We start from the raw sequence: 23353 nt of genomic DNA on the forward strand, positions 1-23353 counted from the left end.
GCCCGACTCCAAACCATTCTATTTGAAAGACCCTGCTAGGAGTCACCATATCAGACGACCTGAAATAGAGTGCTCATATAAGAAGGCAAACTCAACCCTAGGATCTCTAAGAATTAAGGAACCGGAAGCACTGCCCTAAATATCTTGTCGCAAAACAGCATTCCTGTCTCTGTTAAGCTCCCACCCTGGGTTACAGTTCATTTGGGCTATATTCCTTACCTTCAAAAGGGATTACAAACTTAGAAAATCCCCGAAACACTCTGCTAGGTTTTTTCCACGGATCTTAATTTCAATCCCTTGTTTATTCCCCAAGCGAAATACACCACCCAAATTCCCCCGGGTTTCGTCACAACCAAGCTTCGAGACCTGAAAACCCACCCCCTCTTTCCCGGACCGAAGTTATTTAAAAAATCATTTTTTGGTTCAATGTTTTTTGGGCCCCAAAAAAAAAAAAGTAGACCGGGCCCTTCCCAAAACGCCCGGGATTGCACTCGGGCAAACTCATCTCTCCCGGGTTTTTTTTAGGCTTTAAAAGGGCCCCCCCACGAGCCATTTCCGAAACCCGATCCAAAGCAGAAAATTAAAAAAAGGTGGCTTATCTCAGACAATGCAACAGCACAAGTTTGACCGTCCCCATTATACCCGTCTGTATACTCTACAACAGACTCAAACAAATCTGATCTGCAATTTTTATATAATATTTTTATTATAGGGATCACCTCATTTACAGACTTTTTTCTACCTTAACAAATACGACTGGAACAGTATGACAAATATAACAAATGCAATGACACTGGAATCAGAGTTCATGGAATTAGTTACAATGGATCGGTCTATTCTTATAGAACCGCCTTGGATCTGATTTTTACCGGATGAAGAAGAAATGATATCAAACAATTTAGGGAAAAGTGATCATGTATTTATATAAACTTTAAATAAGTTTGTTGTTAAAAACAAATTCAAATACAATAAAGCGAACAATGAAGGATGAATTGAATTTAATAGACTGGTCGGCTAGCTATTGGCAATTTCTAGAAGACTAATTGTAGAAACCCTTTCCAAACAAACAACAAAAATAAAAATACATTCAGGGCAAAATAATCGCAAAATTGATAAGGAAAACGCAAGTGTCATTAAAGAAACAAGAGATTTTTGTATAAGTTGCATGCCCCCTTCGTCAGCATGTCGGGCTTTGTATGCTATGTTGCTCGGAAACCATTTGCCATACAATGTCAATGTGACTTTGACCTTTGAGCCCTCCAAAAATGATCATTTACTGCAAAAGACCAATACATCTATGAAGTTTTAGAGTAATGGGCCCTCGCGTTCTCAAGTTATTATTGGTAACAATGTGGGGCAGACAAACGGACCCGCAGACGGACCGACCGACATCATGCTACAAAACAATATGCCCCCTAAGGAGGACATAAAAAGAAGACAGTGAATGAAATATAAACACAAGGAGAAACATTACACATACAATCTGAATGAATATAAAATAGCACGTAACAAGATAGGGATACGCATGAAACGTTCTAAATATATATATAAACAAAATATTGCAGGTAATATAAAGCAAACCCCGCAAAAAGTTAAGAGGGGTTTCCATTACAAATCAAAATCAACAAACTTTAAATAAATAGTTGATCTAAAAATCGCATACAAATTCAATATTATAAAGCATTTTATATCTGTATTTACAACAGAGGCTGAACCTATACCAGTAGCTGAAATTAAAACAAGCTGTATATTAGTTGACAATGAAATCATTTAAAACATTACACACAAAAAAAGAAGAAGAAAAAAGAAAGAAAAAAGCCGTTAAAAGAATTTAATCATTCTAAATTAGGAGGTTCAGACACATTAAATCTCAAAGTTATTTTCGAAACTAGTGAACCATTGTGTAGAACGTTGGAGATCTTAATGTGCACCACACACTTTATTGCACTTGTTAGAATATATAGAAGATTGGCCAAAGGCAAAAGATGAAGGTATATATATCTATAAAGTGTTGCAGCATTCGAAAGGTCCCCGCAGACGAAAACTTACTAAAGTCTAGAACTTTGGTATAAGAAGCAAGATAAACAATTGTAAGAAAACATTCAGCAGAACGGAACTTTTTCAGGATGGCAAACTGAAACAAGTGGTGTTCCCCAGTTAACTGTGACAGGACCTGTTCTAATTCTATTATTTATAAATGACCTTCCTGATGAAAAAAGCTAAATCCTTTGCAGACGACATTAAACTGTATTCTGTCATAAATGGGCATAATGATAAAATAAGTCTTCATGAAACAGTGACTTGTCAAGAAAACGGCAAATGCCAACTTCATATGGTTCACTGAAATGTGCAACGGTTAGAAAGACATGTTGGTTTTCGGTAAAAAATATATATCTGGTTAAACTCCAATATGACGACGCTATTTTCAAGAAATTGAACGATATGTGTTCCAGTTGTGATTTTTTTTCTTTATTAATAATGTTATTTGACCCTTATATATAGTTCTTCGATAGTTACCAATTCATATATTGTCATTTGATGCAGTCTTTTTCTGAACTTTTATTGTTGTCGTTTGATCAGGTGTATATCGATAAAGAAAATGACCGAAAACAGGCTCAAAACACTATTATTACTACAATCACACAATGTTGAGCCCTAATGATGAAAATCATACACACAAATCCTTGTTTGGACAATTCTTTGGAAATCAGCAACCAAGAAGATAATTATGGCCAAATTTCACATTGTGATCCATGTGCGATTATGTGTTCCATATGCAAACATAAAAATACGCTATGACACTAAGAATCTCCTCTTTGATAAATACAGAATGCACTGCTAGTTAACAAGCATATAAGAAAGAACAAACAAGAGCACCAGAAGCGGGCCAATATGTCCCCGATTGTAAAATTGCGTTGAGTAATCAAAAATAATCTTTCAATTAGGGGAAAACCCCAAGCAAAAATAAGGCAACACTACGAAAACACGAATAGCAATGAAAACTAGAAAGAAGTCGAGGTGTATGAATACCAAATCTAAACCAATGAGAAGGTGTTATGTTGAGGCTAAGAAACAGTGACTAAAATACCAAAAGGTAAACAAACCAATAAAGCACAATTAGTTATTTTAGGGCTTAAAATAATTCCATAGTAGTTATCAACAAACAAATATAAGATGTGTTTTCCTATACCTTAGTCTACATAAAGCAAGTGACTCCCAGGGCAGGACCAATTTTGACCTGAGGGTCATGATTAATATTACTTTTGTAGAAATCTACAAAATGATGCCACATACCAAATATCTAAGCTTTTGGCTTTGTAGTTTTTACAAAATAGTCATATGCAATAAGATTTAAATGTTTTTTCCTATATAAATTTCATCATTGCCATGAAAAAATGTTGAATTCTGCTTCCGTTTTTTTTTTAATTGATGACTAAACGCCGCTTTTCATGGAATGACACTTACATATATCAACATATGGATTACAATATGCATTTTAATCATAATTAACTTAATTAATTTATTGCTGATTTCTAAAGAATTGATAGGACATGTTTATTATCATCACAGATCAAAATTGTTTGATTGTTTTGTGTTTTGAGCTGATTTTCAGTAATTTTCTTCATCCTGATGTTGAATATTTGACACAACTAAACCCACGACAACAGAAGAATCTCAAATAAATAAATAAATAAATAAACAATGCATAAATGAGTAACTATCAAGGAACTACTTAAAATAGAGAAAAACTGTATCCCTAAAGAAAGCCAGGACGGCAAAATTGAAAATGTTGCAGACTCGCCTTGATTGAGCCTGTTCATGGACGGTACTGGAAAGTGCAAGTTACCATCCACCTAGCACCGACTTAAGCAGAGTTCAATATCTAAACACGAAAATGGTGAATTTTTTTTATTGAGAAACACCGGTCCCGTAGATGTGTCCATACGGCGGTTATCATGGAACCTTCCATGCGACACAGTATATTATACAGTATATATAGTGCCATTTCATGAAAAGCAGTGTATGGTCCAAAGTAAAGACTGCATGTGCCCTAAAGGAGAAAACAATGGGCGGAACTAAATAAAATGGAATTTTGAAAGCTGATCTGAAGTTATGAAGCCTGCATATCACAGACAAGACGTCAAAAGACAAATTTAAAATGCAAAGAACATATCCTAAGGGTGATTATACAGTACTAAGTATTTAAGTAGGAATACTGGAATCACCAAAGTTGAAAAAGGCCAAATATATGAAACTAAAAATACCACATAACAGGTATACACAACAATAATGTCGTGCTGAACGATCTTCAAGGATCGACAATATAACACCTTTGATTAAATGTACGGGGCCGCCACACGGCACAAATAACACCAATGTGACCATAAAATAGAGAAAATAGAATCTCTAAAGAAAGTACAACACGGCAAATTTGAAAAGGACGCATATCATGTCGGCTTTTTGTAAAATAATAGTTCATATTAACAAAAATAACTCAAAATTGTAAAACTTACCGTTCAATATCTTCCTCATATTAGAGTTTAAGCAGTACATGTTTTACCGGATCCCAACATATCTTTCTTATTGACGCACATTTCGGTGAACCATATGAAGTTGGTCCCCGTGAAAATGCACAAATATGCATATTGGGCATGTACCTTGTGACTTTTTTTATGAAAGGCTCAAATGATAAAATCTATTAAATATCTCCTTATTTTGAAAATGTGCAGTTTACTATATTTTTTTATCATAACGGTGCCCAGCGTTTCACACAAACAAATATTCTCAAATAAGACTGCATCATATAACAAACATAAATAAGTTACTATTGAGAGAGTATAAAGGGGAGAAAATATAAAGGGCTGGTCTAGCATTCTGAGGCTTTCAATCTAACAACAAAAGCTCGAAATAGGAAACTGAATGTCTCAATTTTTCGCTCTGCATAGGGATGTTAAAATCTCATATGGAACAAGAAGTATCTTTTAAAAAGGTACTCGGCTGAAGTATAACTGTTTAACATGTAAAAATTGGTATATTTCAATATAAAAAGAAAAATTAGCAATGCTTGCATTACAATGACATGATAAATTTTTCTTGTAGCTATTATGAAAATACGCATTTTGTAAACATTGAAATCAAATTATAGCATATTGATATTGATGATTTTTCTAAGAAGAAAAACTTCTATTTAAGGTGTCCTTTTTACTTGTTTTCCGTTTGCCTTATAAATTTTGTAATAATTTACAAACTAACCTAAAAGTGAAAGAACTTTCCTCATCCTTGTACATCCTATTCTAGAACTAGCCTAAACTTTTTAAATTATAGTAAAAAAAAGTATTTTGCGGGGTATTATTTCTTAACGGTAAAAGCATCTTTCATGTTTTAGCAATGTTTTTTTTTTCTTCTTGTTGTTAGTTAAAACTATTCTCACTAGGCTAAGATACATACAATGATATTTAATTATATGTTTCTACAATTATTACAGCAATGCATTAAATGATTTTCATTTTCAATTACATTTTAGTTGCACAAATTACACAATCGGTTTTCTCTGACTATACCACTATTAACGACCGTTTTCAATTTCTAAATTGTGTGAGCTATATGTATATGTAAAACGAGCGAAACAGATTCTAATTATGTCATTTATTTTCTAAATATAAATCTTTTAGCACAGTTGATTTGACAAAGAGGAAAAGCCAAATCATTTTCCGACAACATAATTATCATTTGACATATGTTATGAAAACATTAATTACTACTACCGTTCATAAACAGACTTGATCAAGGATCACCGTGTGTAGCTTTTACATTTACGGGTACTCTTCTCCTTATATCGTAAAAATAGGTTGGGTAACGGTAACGATATCATATTGGTAAAAAATACATGTACTTGGATCGGGCAAAAATAGGCGTGTCCCGTATCCTAATAGGTCAAAACAGTCCTGTAGCCCGATAGATTGGCAATAGCCAATCTAAAAGTATATAATAAATCGTCTTCTCACACCAAAATAAAAATAAAATAAATTGAAAATGACAAAAGAAGAGCACCTGGATGGATCAAGCTAGATTATGGTCAGACCTATAGCTTCACGGACATGCTTCAGTCCCTTAATCTTCGAAAACTGGAACTCAGACTATAGATGCTAATCTATCCCTTTTCTACAAGATTCACCATGGTCTGGTTGCTATAGATTCTACCCATGGATAGAAGAATATTTGACACCCCTCTTCCGGACATCACGCCATGTCCATCCACTGAATTATAGGCTCTTCAATCTGTCAAAAGTGGAAAGTACCTTGGGGTCAACATCGCAAATAATCTTTCATGGAACATACACACAGAATCTACCATCAAGAAGGCCAACAACTCTCTATCATTCCTTAGAAGAAACATCACAAGCTGCCCACAAGACATCAAGGCCCAGGCCTACAAGACCCTAGTTAGACGAATCCTGGAGTATGCAGGCACAGTCTGGGACCCACACACAGCCACCAACATCAACCAGCTGGAAGCTGTTCAAAGGCGTTCTGCCCGATTTGTAAAAGGCGATTACAAAACTACCAGCAGCACCACTGCCCTAGGCTGGCCAACTCTACAGCATCGGCGCTCCAATGCCAAGCTAGTGATGGTCTACAGGATCACGCACAACCTCATAGCCATCCCAGCTGCACAGTACTTCCACCCCCTGACACTTGGTGGCCATGGCTACGGACACAGATTCCATGTCCCATTCTGCAGAACAGACACCATGAAGTTCTCCTTTGTACCTTCGGCCATTCGCCTGTGGAACCAGCTTCCAGAGCACCTAGCCACAGCAGCCAACCTTGATGCCTTCAAGGGAGGACTAGTCATGGGGCCCTAATATGCCGGAGTCGATTTTATCTTTAACATGTTCTTCTTTTAAACCTGCACTTATTCGCCGCACAACACTTTGTACATACACCCTGTACGTCAATGCCCCAGAGTGGGTTATGTACAGTATTGGAAGAAGAAGATTCATGTAGCAACTTCAGACTATTATAATGTTACTCAACAACAAATGTCACCTATCGACATGCAAAATGCCTTTGGCCATATCTATAAAACATATGGCAAATGCAGACATATACTTTATAGATCTAATATATTCTTTGCTGGGACTGTATATTTACCATTGGAACCACCTAACCCCTGCAGTTGCCAGGGCTACTTCCTACCACAGAGCAGCTCAGTGCAGCGATGTATCACCAAGTCCCCTAAACCCGTTTTTAACATTTTTAATATTCTTTCTACCCTTATCTTTTAAAAAACTCTTTAACTTTGTACGCTGGTCAACATGTGATTGTCTACGTACCCATAAGGGTTTTGACATTATTGGAAAACAGATTATATAGATTGAGAAAATAGCCATTAATAAGTGTGGATCGCTGTTCTTTTTTGCCGCAGATCTTTATGTTTTTAAAAAATAACGGTAGATCTAGCTTTTTTCTACAAACTTTTAGTTTTTTTCCTTACTTTTGATATATAGGCCTAGTACGTGTGTAACATACTGCTTAACAATCATTTCCGATTATGACTAGCAGGCGCGTTGTCAGGGAACTGTTAATAAAAGAAATTATAAAATAATTTATATGAAAATTAAAAAGTTAAAAGAATAAAAGTACTACAAGACTATTAATTCAAAAGACATAGTGTGCGATTTAGAATTTATAGAATGGGTCAAGCCTCTCAGTAAAGATGCTGGGGCTAGACTGAACAGTTAGAGGAAGGCTATTCTAAAGACGTATGCTCCTAGGAAAGAAAGAATTTTGATGATATTGTGTCCTCGAGTAGGGTATCAGGTAGTTCAGATTCCTTGTTTGAGTAAGGTGTTGGTGCTCAACAAAAACAATGTTGTTTTGGATTTTATATAAGTAGGTTTAAGTACAGCACTGATATTTCGACGCTTTTCAAGGGGTTGCCAATTAAGATCATTTATCATTTTTGAGACACTAATTGTAGCCAAGTTGTAGGCCTATATAGTCATAATCATTAAAATATATCTAGCAGCTGATCTTTGTACTTGCTCTATCTTATAAATTAAGCTTACTTACAATAGCGCTATACTTAAAAGGGTCAAAGTGCACGTGACGAAAGGTCAAATGGCTTCAAACTCCTACAGAAATTTGATTAGCTTCGCTGTAGCGACAAAAGGGAACCATTGACATTGCGACTCTTATGTAAATTTAAAAATATCGCGCCAGTGAACATAAATCTAGCTAAACCCCGCAATCCGTAACATTCCGGACCGGGCATCTTGGTCTGCAGAAAACTTGGCAAGCGTTTGGATGCAGTTCGTGGACTTCCTATTGTTTTTGTAGTGCACATGTAAATTTATTCAAAGGCAGTGGAAGACATGAATAAATAAAGAAAGAAGCGCATATTCGCCCCCAATACAGCTAAAGGGAACAACTTCTGGCGATTAAAGTCGATATAAAATGGCTATTATAGTTGCATCACAACGTAATTTCTATCATGCACATTGCTGATTACACTTTCATGCTTGATGTTCTCGAAAATGATTGAGCTATTTGGTAGGTAGGTCTAAAGAATAATTTCCATTTCCACAGTGTGTGATCTGCATCCAATACTTACACAAACTTATACAGACTTGCAGTAAATGATATGGAGATTCGGTTTCTAGAGCATCTTTTCCCAGTACTGACAAGCCTAAGGTGCTTGAAACAAACTTTTTAAAGTTTTATATGGGCTATATACTATAATAAGATATCTTAATATACATATATAGACCGATTATGTAAAATATTTGATTATGTGACTAGCGCCTGTGTGGCAAGCAAGTAGTTATTTTTTAAGATATTTTAAGATATTATTTGATAAGCCCATTCACATTTTTTGTGGCATACCAAATTCAGCTTGTTGCTCACAATCTTCAAGATCCTGATATGTTGACATAATATTGAATACCACTAGTTTTCGTGGCTTGTATGGGGTACCAAATTGAGTAATTCTTTGGTTTGCACAAAATATAACGCAACATAATTATAGCACACCCTTATATCAGTCTTTTATTTTTCACTTAATATTGTTGAAAAGATTTTTCCAAATATGAATAATGTCTGTTAAGCAAATGCATTTAATTATAATTGGATTATATAGGATAAAATTCTGTTCAATAATCAAGTTATTATTATTTTTCTTATTAGCGTATTTGCCTATAGGTGGTAATGTTAGAGAACCCTGATATGGCTTCATACGACAGTATTTCTTGACATGCATACAAGGACAGGAAGCCCAAATGATTGCATGCCACATACTCACATGTCAGTACAATATTTCATTTATCAATATTTTGTCTAAAACTATTGCCACTGGGTAAAACTTACATAGGAGTTTTAGATTTTGGGTCCATTGAGATAAACAATTGATTAGTAGCTTATAGATATATAAATAACTACCTGTAGTGTAAAAAGTATTGTTAAGAAAAACCTGACTAAGGCAAGATTTTTTTTAACAAAATAGATGTGACCCTCTCTTTAATTCAACATCTTTTTTATCCTCATGAGATGTCTGGACTATTAAAACAAAATAAGATACTAAAAATATAATGAACATAGAGGTTTGAAAAAGAAGAAATACACATGTATATTGTTTAAATCATACAGTATAAAGATACTTAACCCTGATCACCCTGGGCACATTAAAAGGGTAGACAAATCTTGCATCTATTACTGTATACACTCCAGCAAGTTTGTCTCCCTGAATAAAGAAAAGAAAATACCATTTTAAGTATAACACTGATAACATAGTCATATTAGGTGTGCGCAATTATCTAACATCTCTTTTAAATGGCTTAGTTACCGAGGCAATTGCAAACATCTTTCTCTTTAAAATACTTGTGTCTCTAGAATTCTAAAACTACCCTATTCATGCCCCCTAATCTTGTAACATATTTATACTGAGTTTAAAAAGTTATTTACTTCACTTTTCTAGTTATTTATTATTGATTACTATCGTGTGTTTTTAAAAATAAACTTTTTAGATACTTTTGTAAAGTTTCCAATTACGAACTTTCAATAGAAATATTATGAATAGGAAAGTTTATTGATATAGATGTAAATATTTGAACAGACTTTAAAACTTTGTAAATCCTCTCATTTTAGGACAGATTTGGATTGTGTGGGAGTTAAAATCCGCAAACATGGGATATGAGAACGTTGTAAGTACCAATCATTATATATCGTTACATAAAAATGTGTTTACATCTTTAATGTATGCATTATGTTTGAATCTGTTGAAGTTAAGATTTATGTATGATTTTTCTTTAATATGTTATAATTATTATAAGATAATTGGGGAAAAATATTGTATCTGATTACTTAAATGTGAAATAAAGCCTTAAATTATGGCTTAATGTTTCATTTTCTTAATTTATGTGATGAACAATGTTTGTTCTATTTTGAATTTGTAATGGACCATTAACATTTTTAGTGATTTAAGTATTAAAATATTAAAATATAGCAGGTGTAAAGAGTCTATACGTAGGTTTTTGCTTGCTTCACTTAATACTTATTTCAGGTTAATATCATGTTAATCTAGTTTTTGAACTATGTAAATTATTTGCTTAACAAAAGACCAAGGCTGACTATAATATAAAAACACTATCAATGCCATTCTCAATTTTAATGTCAATTTTAACAAAATAGGCAAGGTTTTAAAAACATCGAGACAAACAGTTTACAAAAATGGAGAAGGGATATGTAAAAATTGAGGCCAGTCTGTTGAACAAATGCAGATATGAAATGAAGATGATTTTTACAAGCTTAAGAATTGTTTATACAAATACTTTAGTTGCAAAACTAGTGTTTTTATTAACCTTAACCCTACATAAGATGTTTTAAAAGTTCTTACTTCAAAGCCCTTTAAGCAGCACCTTTTAAAATCTCAGTACTTTCAAATGCAAAGCAAGGGAAAACTAAAGTACAATTTTAGTTACGTTTTATGAAAATGACCAAGAATGTTGGGTCACCGTCTTTCATCATGACATCATTGACATATTTCTCTTAAAATATTTTAGATGTTGCATTCCCATGTTGACAGCAAAGTGTTAATTGAAGTTTGATAAAAATCTTATTCAAATATGTATCTACCTCTTATTTTAAAATTCATTTTGTAAAATTTCACATTACAGTCTGTTGACTTGATTATTAACAAGTAATATTTATCCCTGTTTGTTTATAGTTTTTATAAGATTTAGGGGTATTGGTATAAGTAATAAATATTGTATGTGATACATGTACATATGATTTGCACTTAAGTTTCATATTAACTGTAAAAAATGTCTATAATGGAGAAAATCATTGTCTTAATGCTTATAAGCTGCGATTTTTTAGTTTGAATTCCATGTAGTGCTGTTTTATTTTGTAATGGCATCATCTTGCCATGAACTAATGCATTTATTATATATGATATGTCCTTCTACTTGAATCCGTGAAACATAGGATTAACAAAAGGAATAACCCATCCTAAGCTGGTCATACAAACACATTGTCTAAGCATGCTGAGTATTGTTTAAGAATGCTCACTGTGTATTGTTTGAGCATGCTCACTGTGTATTGCCTAACATGGTCAATGTACATTGTCTAAGCTTGCTCACTGTGTATTGTATAACATGCTCACTGCAAATGTTTAAGGATGCTCACTGTGTATTGTCTAAGCATGCACACTGTGTAATGTCTAACATGTTCACAGTGCATTGTCTAAGCATGCTCCCTATTATTGTTTAAGCATGCTTCCTATTATTGTTTAAGCATGCTAACTATGAATTGTTTAAACAAGCTCACTGTTATTGTCTAAGTTTTGAACATGCTCACTTTAAACCATGCTCATTGTGAATTGTCTAAGCATGCTCTATTGTTTAAGCATGCTCAATTGTCTAAGCATGCTCACTATATATTGTCTAAACATGCTCCCTTTGTATTATTTAAGCATGCTCACTGTGTATTGTTTAAATATGATCACTGTATTGTCTAAGCATGCTCACTTCGTATAATTTAAGCATGCTCACTGTGTATTATCTAAGCATGCTAACTTTATATAATTTAAGCATGCTTACTGTGTATTGTCTAAGCATGCTCACTTTGTTCTATTTAAGCATGCTCACTGTGTATTGTCTAAGCATACTCACTTTGTATAATTTAAGCATGCTCACTGGGTACAATTTGAAACTTATCCTACAAAATTTCTTAAATGGACTTGTTCAGTTTCCATTTGGAACTGTTCATTTTGAATTTTGGAGATATGAAGATGAAAATTTGAAGTTAGTCATACAACAGTATAGAGCCTGGTCAGACTATACATTAGTGCAAGCAGAGCTACAGATAATTTTTTAGACAATTAGTTTTTTTACTCTCTGAATTTAAAGCTTATTCATTTTCATTAACTTGCAATAAAGTTTAAGTTGCAATGTGCATAGAAGTCTGTTCTAAAGTAAATTTTCAGCCTGGGCTAAGGCTGTCTCAGTTTTGATTTCAGCAGGTTAAGGGTTGAGAAGAATTGTATAAATCTTTTAAATGATCAAAAGACAAACTTTTATATCAGATAGTTGAATGTGTTGACCTGCTATAAAGGTATAGATATCTTCATGCTTTTCTTATTTGAATTGTTTTATTAGGACCATATATTTTCTTAATGTTATCTCACCTTTATCCAACTCTTTTTATTAGGAGATTGTAAATCTTGAATTTAATAAATAAAGTAAATTAGATATGCTATGCTTTGTTTATATCTGATATTGATAGAAGTAAAAATGAGCTGTGTCATGACAAAACCAACATAATGCGTTTGCGACCAGCATGGATCTAGACCAGCCTGCGCATCCGCGCAGTCTGATCAGGATCCCTGCTGTTCGCTTACAAACCCTATTACAAGTAGAGAAACTGATAGCAAACAGCATGGATCCTGATCAGACTGCCCGGATGCTCAGGCTGGTCTTGATCCATGCTGGTCGCATCCCACTATGTTGGTTTTGTCGTGACGCGGCTCAAATGTTTTCCAAGTGACTATATATGCGGAGTTGAGCTACAATATGAAATATGTACAGATATTAATTTGTTTTATATTTTTGATTAAGTTGTGATAACAGAACATGGGTGAAGGATTTCAGTATTGTAACACAGTGAAATGTACACTTTGATGTATATTAATTTCATGGAAGTTTGAGTTTATGATAACCTGTATATAGTTGGCCTAATAGCTTTCACTAGTCATCCAAAAACATCAATATATATTGATACAAAACAATGTAGAGAAGTGTTACTGACAGAGGGAGATATATAGGAGATATTACGATGTCCCCCTCCAGATAATCTATAATGACATTGTAAGTCCAGTTTGTCTCTTGTTATTACATGTATATGAACTTACACACACTTCTTGACCAGAAAGTCACAACTAATTTATTGCTTATAGTTTGTATATGAAATATTTCCTGTGACAAATATTTTCATGTAATATATATAATAATATATATTGTATATCAAAAAATATCTTCCCTCTTTGAATAAATGTTTTATTGCATATTGTTATTTATTAAAATGCTTTTAAGATATGGATTTCTTGAATTGACCAAATCATTTGTAGGTTGGTTTGGATATAATTTGGGTTAAAAAAGTCACACTTTATGCATGTGTTAATTGTAACTATAAATTATAATATTCAACCCTTCACCTGTAGAATTTGAATGTATGTCTGACCAGGCTCTATACAATTGACTAAATAACTTAAAATTGTCCTTAAATTGATAATGGACATTCTCAAAATGGAAGCTGTTTATCCATTGGGGTATATAGGGAATGAAAATAGCCCACTTTCCTAGATATCAGTGATACAAATGACAGTTATGGAGGCTGTTTAATACACATGTAGCAAGTTGAGCAAACAACAGTACTATAAACATGACAGTATGACTTTATAATGACAGCATTTATGATTCTATAATTTTTACTTACATCGCTTAAAACTTTGAAAATGCTGAGAATGTTTTAATAAATGTCCCTTAAATGATATGGAAATCACAAAATATTATTGCATGCCCTCTTGCTTATAAATTGAATCTTTAGAAGTGATTCATAAATGTCCTAATTGATTGTTCCAGCAAAATACTATCATCAACTTTATACAAAGCTGTGCCTCTAAAATTGAAGAAGTATGTTTCTTTGAAACATTTCTACCATAATTACTTCTTGCATGCAAAATGACTTATAGATTCAGTGGACTATAGTATTCCTTCCACTACAATTTATTTCTTAATATGGAAACACCATTTATAAATTTAAGTCCTTACTGTCTAGAAATCAATTTAAAAAAGAGTTTTTCTTGATATAATGGCGTAATTGACAAATCCACTCGTCCATTTGTAATTTTTGAGGAAAAACTGACTCTGGGTGAGTAAAACTCCTAGCAATGCTGGTCCATCAGGACGAGTGAATTTTCTTGCTTCCAATTCAATTAAATTCTTTATTCACTTGAAAAATTAATGGATTTCAGTTTTAATTGCAAATAAAACAGGATACAAAATATTTACCATTTTAGATGTGCAAAGCAAATGTTGATTTTTTGAATAGTATGCTAAATTCTGTCCGATTCTGGTACAGTCGCATATGCTAAATTCTGTCCGATTCTGTTACAGTCCCATATGCTAAATTCTGTCCGATTCTGGTACAGTCCTATATGCTAAATTCTGTCCGATTCTGGTACAGTCCCATATGCTTAAAGCTCGTTGGAGCGATTGTGTTAGGTACCACTTACAAACTACTGCTAAAAACTTGTATGTTCACCAAAGTAAATCCATCTAGCTTACGGAACATCGGTGGTTTTACTCAGGTGCCCGTTCGTGCCTGAAAAAATGCACGGAAGGGCTCCTGAGGTCTTCCTCCACCAGTAAAGCTGGAACGTCATGATATGACCTTTACTGTTTTGATGTGACGTAAAACCCAAAACAAACAAACAAAAGTAAAACAGAAACAAGATAGTTGATTTCATATTCTATACTGAGTTTAAGCAAATAAATACAAAATTACAGTATAAAACCTGTGGTCAGTAACTTTACAGTCTTGTGAGTGTTGTCTTCTTTATTGTTATTATGAATGTTGTCAGTAACTTAATAGTCTGTCAGAGTTGTCTTCTTAATTGTTATTATGAATGTGGACAGTAACTTAAAGTCTTATGAGAGTTGTCTTCTTAATTGCTATTATGAATGTTGTCAGAAACTTTAGAGTCTGCCAGAGTTGCCTTCCTAATTGCTATTATGAATGTTGTCAGTAGCTTTAGAGTCTTATCAGAGTTGTCTTCCTTTATTGCTATTATGAATGTTGTCAGTAGCTTTAGAGTCTTATCAGAGTTGTCTTCCTTTATTGTTATTGTGAATGTGATCAGTAGGTTTAGAGTCTTATCAGAGTTGTCTTCTTAATTGCTATTATGAATGTGGACAGTAACTTTAGAGTCTTATTAGAGTTGTCTTCTTAATTGCTATTATGAATGTTGTCAGTAACTTTAGAGTCTGCCAGAGTTGCCTTCCTAATTGCTATTATGAATGTGGTCAGTAGCTTTAGAGTCTGCCAGAGTTGCCTTCCTTCATTGCTATTATGAATGTTGTCAGTAGCTTTAGAGTCTTATCAGAGTTGTCTTCCTTTATTGTTATTATGAATGTGGTCAGTAGCTTTAGAGTCTTATCAGAGTTGTCTTCTTAATTGCTATTATGAATGTGGACAGTAACTTTAGAGACTTATGAGAGTTGTCTTCTTAATTGCTATTATGAATGTTGTCAGTAACTTTAGAGTCTGCCAGAGTTGCCTTCCTAATTGCTATTATGAATGTTGTCAGTAGCTTAAGAGTCTTATCAGAGTTGTCTTCCTTTATTGTTATTATGAATGTGGTCAGTAACTTTAGAGTCTTATCAGAGTTGTCTTCCTTTATTGTTATTATGAATGTGGTCAGTAGCTTTAGAGTCTTATCAGAGTTGTCTTCCTTTATTGTTATTATGAATGTGGTCAGTAGCTTTAGAGTCTTATCAGAGTTGTCTTCCTTTATTGTTATTATGAATGTTGTCAGTAGCTTTAGAGTCTTATCAGAGTTGTCTTCCTTTATTGTTATTATGAATGTGGCCAGTATTCTCAGAGTCTGTCAGAGTTGTCTTTCCTTGTTGCTACAATAAATATGAACAGTAACCACATACTCTATGAGAGTGGTCTTGATGAATGTGGCCAGAAACCACTGAACTCTAAGATTTATTTCTTGTTTCTTAAGATGTACATTTTTCCAATAAATATTTTTTGATCAAAAGAAATTAGCTAAAATATCCACAATTCTGTGGAAAAAAAAATACAACGTTATGTACAGTGGAAAGGTATAGCAAGAGACTTATAGCAAACAATTAACAGTCTAACAGATACTCTGTATAATAAATGATTTGAAATCTGACAACAAATAACTTCATTTTATTATACCCCTGAAACGAAGTTTGGGGTGGTATATTGGAGTCTCTCGGTGGTCGGTCGGTTGGTTGGTCGGTCGGTCGGTCCAGCGGTCCGTTGCATTTTCCTTGTGCGGAGCATAACTTGAAGACTAATGATTGGAATTCAATACAACTTCATACAATGATCAAGCACATTGAGAGAAAGTGCAGTGCACAAGAACCATAACTATATCTTGACTAATTACAGAGTTATTGCCCTTTGTTACTTTTCCTTGTCCGGAGCATAACTTGAAAACTACTGGTTGGAATTCAAAACAACTTCATACAATGGTCAAGGCACAATTAGAGGAAGTGCAGTGCACAAGAACCATAACTCTATCTAAAGTAATTACAGAGTTATTGCCCTTTGTTTTTTTTTTCCATTGCTTTTTTTTTTGTCTGGAGCATAACTTGAAGACTAACGGTTGGAATTCAATATAACTTCATACAATGATCAAGCACATTTAGAGGAAGTGCAGTGCACAGAAATCATAACTCTTTCTTGACTCATTTAAGAGTTTTTGTCCTTTGTTACTTTTTATTGGCCAGTGCATAACTTGAAAATTAATGGTTGGAATTCAATGAAACTTCATACAATGGTCAAGGGCAGTGAGATGAAGTGCAGTGCACAAGGACCATAACTCTATTTGGACAAATTACAGTTATTGCCCTTTGTTACTTCTTTTGCCCAGTGCATAACTTGAAAACTAGTAGTTGGAATTCAGTATCACTTCATACAATGGTAAAGGGCAATGAGAGGAAGTGCAGTGTACAATAACCATAACTCCATCTTCAGTATTTGTAGAGTTATTGCCCTTTGTTCTTTTTCCTTGTCCGGTGCAAAGCTTAAAAACTAATGTTTAATGCAACTTCATACAATGGTCAAGTGCAATGAGGGGAAGTGCAGTGCTCAAGAAGCCTAACTCTTTCTGGACTTATTACAGAGTAATTCAATAAAACTTCATCAATAGCCAACCACATTAAAAGGAAATAGAACATACAAGAACTATCTTTAATTGCCCACAACCATAACTCTATTTCAATTCTTTTGCAAGGTATTCTGTTACTAGTAACTAGTGGGGTAATTGTGCGGGGGTATTAATCACATTTAGTGATATTTCTAGTTTTTTTTATTTGTGCAATTAGAGACATACTCATTTTCATTTTGCAAGTCTGTGCTTATGTGATTAACTAAAATCAATTTGTTGCAAAAGATTTTACTCATAGATAATTAACAATAACTGTAACTTTATCACACAGGTGAATCATTAATATGAGAATCATTTTTCTCTTTTGTTTAATCACTATAATTCAAACAGTTCTTAAAAGCATCATTTATAATTCATATATTTAACTCTCTGTTTTTATTTCAGAATGCAATTTTATGTGTATTTTTGTCAATACTGTTATTGTATTGCGTAAAATAATTTATTAGAGTGACTGTTAAATGAAAAAAAAAATCTGCACAAGAGTATAAAGTCAGTGATTATTTTTCACTCAAAGGGCCACTGTAGAGCGAAAATTGTGTCGCAAAGGGGAAATTGGAGAAACTTTAGAAATGGAAACAGCAGCCCAATTCATGTTAAAATGGGATACAACATGTTAATTTAGTATTTCAATGTCATTTTAAATTACAAACAATGACAAACCTTTTAATATAAAATGGCTTTTGAAAAAAGGAAAGAAAAAATTATATTTATTCCTAAATTTTATTTAAACTGAAGGTACCCAGCTCATTTGTACTTTTATCAGTATTTTGATTATCTGACTAAAAACTGAATTTTTTACAATGAATTATGCATGAAAGTCTTATAAGATGTATACAATCTTCTGTTCAGACAATAATTATTCTTTATAGTACCCTTATAGTCATCATATTTCACAGCTGACGACTCAAATGCCTCATCGCACAGTAAAAGTAATACAATATGTAAAACTATTGGTATGTTAGAAAATTGCTTATCTGTTTTTTTCCATGAAATATTGATTAGGTTGTTATCATAATTGTGTTGTAAATTGATGTGAAGTGCTCTAATTATTTCCTATTCTATATCAACACTACATGTATAATATATTATATCTGGTAATCACATGTTTTCATTATCGTATAATTATTTAACATTTGATGTATTTATGGATTTATGATTTGGATATAGTGTAATAACATCCAGGTATGATTATCAAAATTGCTGCTTTTGTTACATGTACGTAATGATGATCTTTCTCATTTTCCCTGTTAAATGTCACTATTTAAAGGAACTCCACTGAGGTCTAGAGGTCTGAAAACATAAAATTTGAAACATACAAATATCATGATGCAAGTGTATCACTTAAATGTAAAAATCTGCAAAGGATAACAATGTAATGTACTCTAAATAAAATTAAAAATCATTTTTTTGTGTGCGATTCTTAGCCGATTTGAGTGAAAAGCCTCGCAACAATTTTCAATTATGGGTTATTTTCCAAGATACAAATTATTATTCTACAAAAACAGGTAAAGGACATGATCTGAAAATTTGCAAACAAGTTATTGGTCCAGATTGGTATACAAATCTCACAAAAATATTTCCAGTCCTGTTGTGGCAAAAAACCTCAGTGGAGTCCCTTTAAATGATCATAGAGTTGTTTGCTTGTTTGTCTGAGAGAAGCAATGATAGAAATTTTAACATTGTTATCAACAATTCATCGATCAACTTTGCTCAGTAACGGGTTAACTTCTATTTAATAATATAAGGACTTAAAACATTACTGCACTGAGGTGACAAATAATTATATTTATTCTATCAAGAAACTAATGCAAATTTTTACTGACATCCTAAAACAATTCAAAATTGACTGTTGTAGTAAGAAATAAAACCAGATAATTATCATTATTGGCGTCCGCGCCGAAGCGCGGCGCCCCTTTATGGAATGAAATCAGATTTTGTGAAAGGGCGACAGCAACTTCTCGAGCCTTTTAGTCGGTCATAATAAAAGCCGATCATTCCGATCGGTATGAGGGTGCTTGATTATTATTAATTAAAAATGAAATGTCGCGATATGTACAATGAATAGCGAACTGGAGGATTTCGCAATGCAAACATTTTCAAATGCAATAACCTTTTCCGTCTCTTCGGTTTTTTTATTTATCATTTTGTAGTACACAGTGGGTTATCATGGTATGTTAAAATAGAATGATGCGTTGATGACCTAAATATTCCAAAAATCTATTTATAGAGAGATGTACTCCTATCGGTAATTCCAGTCTCTCCCGGGATACTAGTGACCACACGTTTATTGTCCGGTCTCTCCCGGTTTTGGAGTAGATGTTTGATATCGTTACAGAACAGAACAAATATTTTACAGATAAATAAGCTTTTTTCCAAAATGAATGTTTGTCACTTAGTTTATAAACATAGATCAACTCTCAAATTTATTGATTATTATTATACATAAACATACAATTCGAAAAAAAAAACCAACAACAACAATAGCATGTTTCATTTTATCTATATGAGATAAAAACAATAAATATGTACAATAATTGTGAAAAAAGATACATTTTTATGGTTTTAATACGACACTATCAACTTTGAAAATTTTTATTTAATTTGTTATTCGTGTTTAGTAAAGGCCGAGGACTTATTCAAAGTTACAAATTAGATTTTATAAATTATTTAATTGATTGATAATTTAAAAAATGATAAAGAAAAATACAAATGTACATGTACATGGTTTAAGAATAAACAATATTATATATTGAAAGATTAACCAGAATTTACTGACTTTTTCCAGTTAAGTTTTGACTTATAATCATCGTTATAATATGACAATTGAATTCTTAAAAATTATTTTACAATTTTAATAAAAAAGAGTAGTAAACGTAAAAAACTCAGTATTAAAATAGCACATAAAAACACAAAAAAGAGAGGAAAACAATATTTATAAAATCTGTATTTTTGTTATTAAAATAGATATTACAATTATTGTATAATAAACAATAATGCTCAACATGACATGGTAATATAACCAGTGTCATATTTTTACTAAGTGTGAACAGATACCTTAAGAGGGGGTCTTCGCTAATAGCGATTACATAATAAGGGACAATTCCACAAGTGTGGTGTTGATCATGCGTTACACATATGGATTATAAATGATTGTATACATGTATATCCGTTGCTATTAATAATCATGATCATAAAGAAATAACAAGTACATTGTAATATTCTAATCTCTAGCATGCCAATCAAAGTTCATAATGAACAATGTCTTCCGTCTGTTCATTCTGGTAAAAACCAATTAACCATTGAAAAGTTTATAAGAATATCTTGACATCATATGTCTACTAGTTCATTTTCACTTTCTGCATTTCTTGCTTGGACGCCCTTTGATGCTTTGCATCAATGCTTTTCTTGTAGTATGCTTGAAATGAAATAATATATTACCTTTGCCACTAGTATTTGTAGTCAGATTAGCCTGATTTACCATGGTGTCTTGGAATTATTTTTGTGGCATTTAATTATTTTGTCTGAACAATCATATTTGAATTGAAGACACTATTGATTCATCTGAAAACATGAAATTTTTAAGGCTTTTTAGCTCACCTGAGCTTGCTCAGGGTGAGCAAATTTAGGATCAGTGAATGTCCGTCGTCCGTCGTACGTCCACAATTGCTTGTGAACACACTAGTGGTCACACTTATGACTCAATCATCATCAAACTTTGTCAGGATGCTTGTTTAGTCAATTGCTCGGATGAGTTCGAAACTGGGTCATTTCGGATGGAAAACTAGGTCAAAGGAGCTAAAAATAGAAAAACCTTGTAAACACTCTAGTGGTCACATTTTTGACCCAATCATCATCAACCTTTGTCAGAATGCTTGTTTAGATTATTGCTTGGAATGAGTTTGAACATGGGTCATCTCCGATGAAAATCTAGGTCACAGGAGCTATAAATAGAAAAACCTTGTGAACACTCTAGTGGTCACATTTTTGACCCAATCATCATCAAACTTTGTCAGGATGCTTGTTTAGATAATTGCGCAGATGAGTTCGAATATGGGTCATCTCTGATGAAAAACTAGGTCACAGGAGCTATAAATAGAAAAACCTTGTGAACACTCTAGTGGTCACATTTTTCACCCAATCATCTTCAAACTTAATGTGGATGCTTGTCTAGTCAATTGCTCAGATGAGTTTGAATATGGGTCATCTCTGATGAAAAACTAGGTCACAGGAGCTAAAAATAGAAAAACTTTTGAACACTATTGGTCACATTTTTTTACCTAATCATGATCAAACTTTGTCAGGATGCTTGTTTAGATAATTGCTTTGATGAGTTTGCACATGGTTTATCTCCGATGAAAAACTAGGTCACAGGAGCTATAAATAGAAAAACCTTGTGAACACTCTAGTGGTCACATTTTTGACCCAATTATTAAGAAACCTTGTCAGGGTGCTTGTTTAGTCAATTGTTTGGATGAGTTCGAACATGGGTCATCTCGGGTGGAAAACTAGGTCACAGGAGCTAAAAATAGAAAAACCTTGCGAACAGTCTAGTGGTCACATTTTTGACCCAATCATCATCAAACTTTGTCAGAATGCTTGTCTAGTCGATGCTTGGATAAGTTTGAACATGATTTATCTCGGATGGAAAACTAAGTCACAGGAGCTAAAAATAGAAAAACCTTGTGAACACTCTAGTCACATTTTTGACTCAATTATCATCAAACTTGGTCAGGATGCTTGTCTAGGTAATTGCTGGAATGTCAAGCTCAAATATGGGTCACCTGGGGTCAAAAACTAGGTCACACTGCTCAAAATGGATAATCCTTGTTAACACTAGTGGTCACATTTTTGACACACCTGTCATGAAACTTGGTCAGAACGCTTGTCTAGGTTATTGTTCGGATGAGTTTGACGGGTCAGGTGAGCGATCTAGGGCCATCTTGGCCCTCTTGTTTAAATATTTGATGATGCCAACAAAATGAGAGAACTATTTCCTACAAAATGTAAAGGAATTTCAATGGTATTTTTAAATGTCATTTGTAACTTATACTGGTCCATGCTTCTTCTGTGTCCTTGTTTTATGACTTTATTCTGTAAAACGTCATCTCAGTAAGAGAATATTATACAATCTCAACGAGTTATCTGTCTATCTAAAGAACAGGCTTTTATAACAGAATGACATTTGAAATTGTATAACTAGTAAAGCCAATCATTATGATATTATATATTTGTCATGAACTGTATAAGCTTTATTGGTAACAAGCTCAAAGAATGTGTTGAACAATGTACTGGGAGTGTTACCAGTATCATGCACTGCATCAGTTATAATGGATTTGAAAAGTTTTGCCTAGAATGTTGCCAAATATGGGTGACCCTTGAAATTTGAAGCAGATTGAAATAAAGACATGTAATTTATACCAGAGACTGCTAAAAATCCCTTGAATCAGTTTCTATCTTTCTGCTTTATTACATGTATATTAACTTATAACATTAAATGATCATAAATTCATACATGCCATATGGTCCCGGATGTCAGGGACTGTCCCTTCAGGCAATTTTTACCCTATTTAGTGCTAGAACACCATGAAAATTACTGCTAGATATGAGGTAATCAAGTCTTCAGGATTCAGGGGGAGGGGGGGGGATATTTCAGCTATTTTTATAAAGGACAATTGGATGATTGTCCATACTTAACATAGCTTTATTCTAGTCTGTGACTGAATCTACGAACCAATATCACTTTTAAAAAAAGGTAGATAAATTGCCAATAATTATTGACATTTTATGTTATAATGACCAGTAAACTAATCTAGGTTGTATACCACTTTGTAAATTCCCCCCTCCCTCCTTATAAATGACATGTATGAT

At 33.3% G+C, this 23353-nt stretch overlaps 1 long non-coding RNA gene across 1 annotated transcript; it reads left to right on the plus strand.

The window, feature by feature from the left end:
- Positions 1 to 8094: 8094 nt before the first annotated feature.
- On the plus strand, positions 8095 to 10205 carry LOC132759532 (uncharacterized). The gene is made up of 3 exons (XR_009629729.1): positions 8095 to 8560; positions 9190 to 9306; positions 10147 to 10205. It is a non-coding gene; the product is annotated as an uncharacterized LOC132759532 (long non-coding RNA).
- Positions 10206 to 23353: the final 13148 nt, after the last annotated feature.

The sequence above is a fragment of the Ruditapes philippinarum genome, unplaced genomic scaffold (genome assembly GCF_026571515.1).
Source record: "Ruditapes philippinarum isolate M1 unplaced genomic scaffold, ASM2657151v2 ctg5185_1_1_1_1, whole genome shotgun sequence".
Lineage (NCBI taxonomy): Eukaryota > Metazoa > Mollusca > Bivalvia > Venerida > Veneridae > Ruditapes > Ruditapes philippinarum.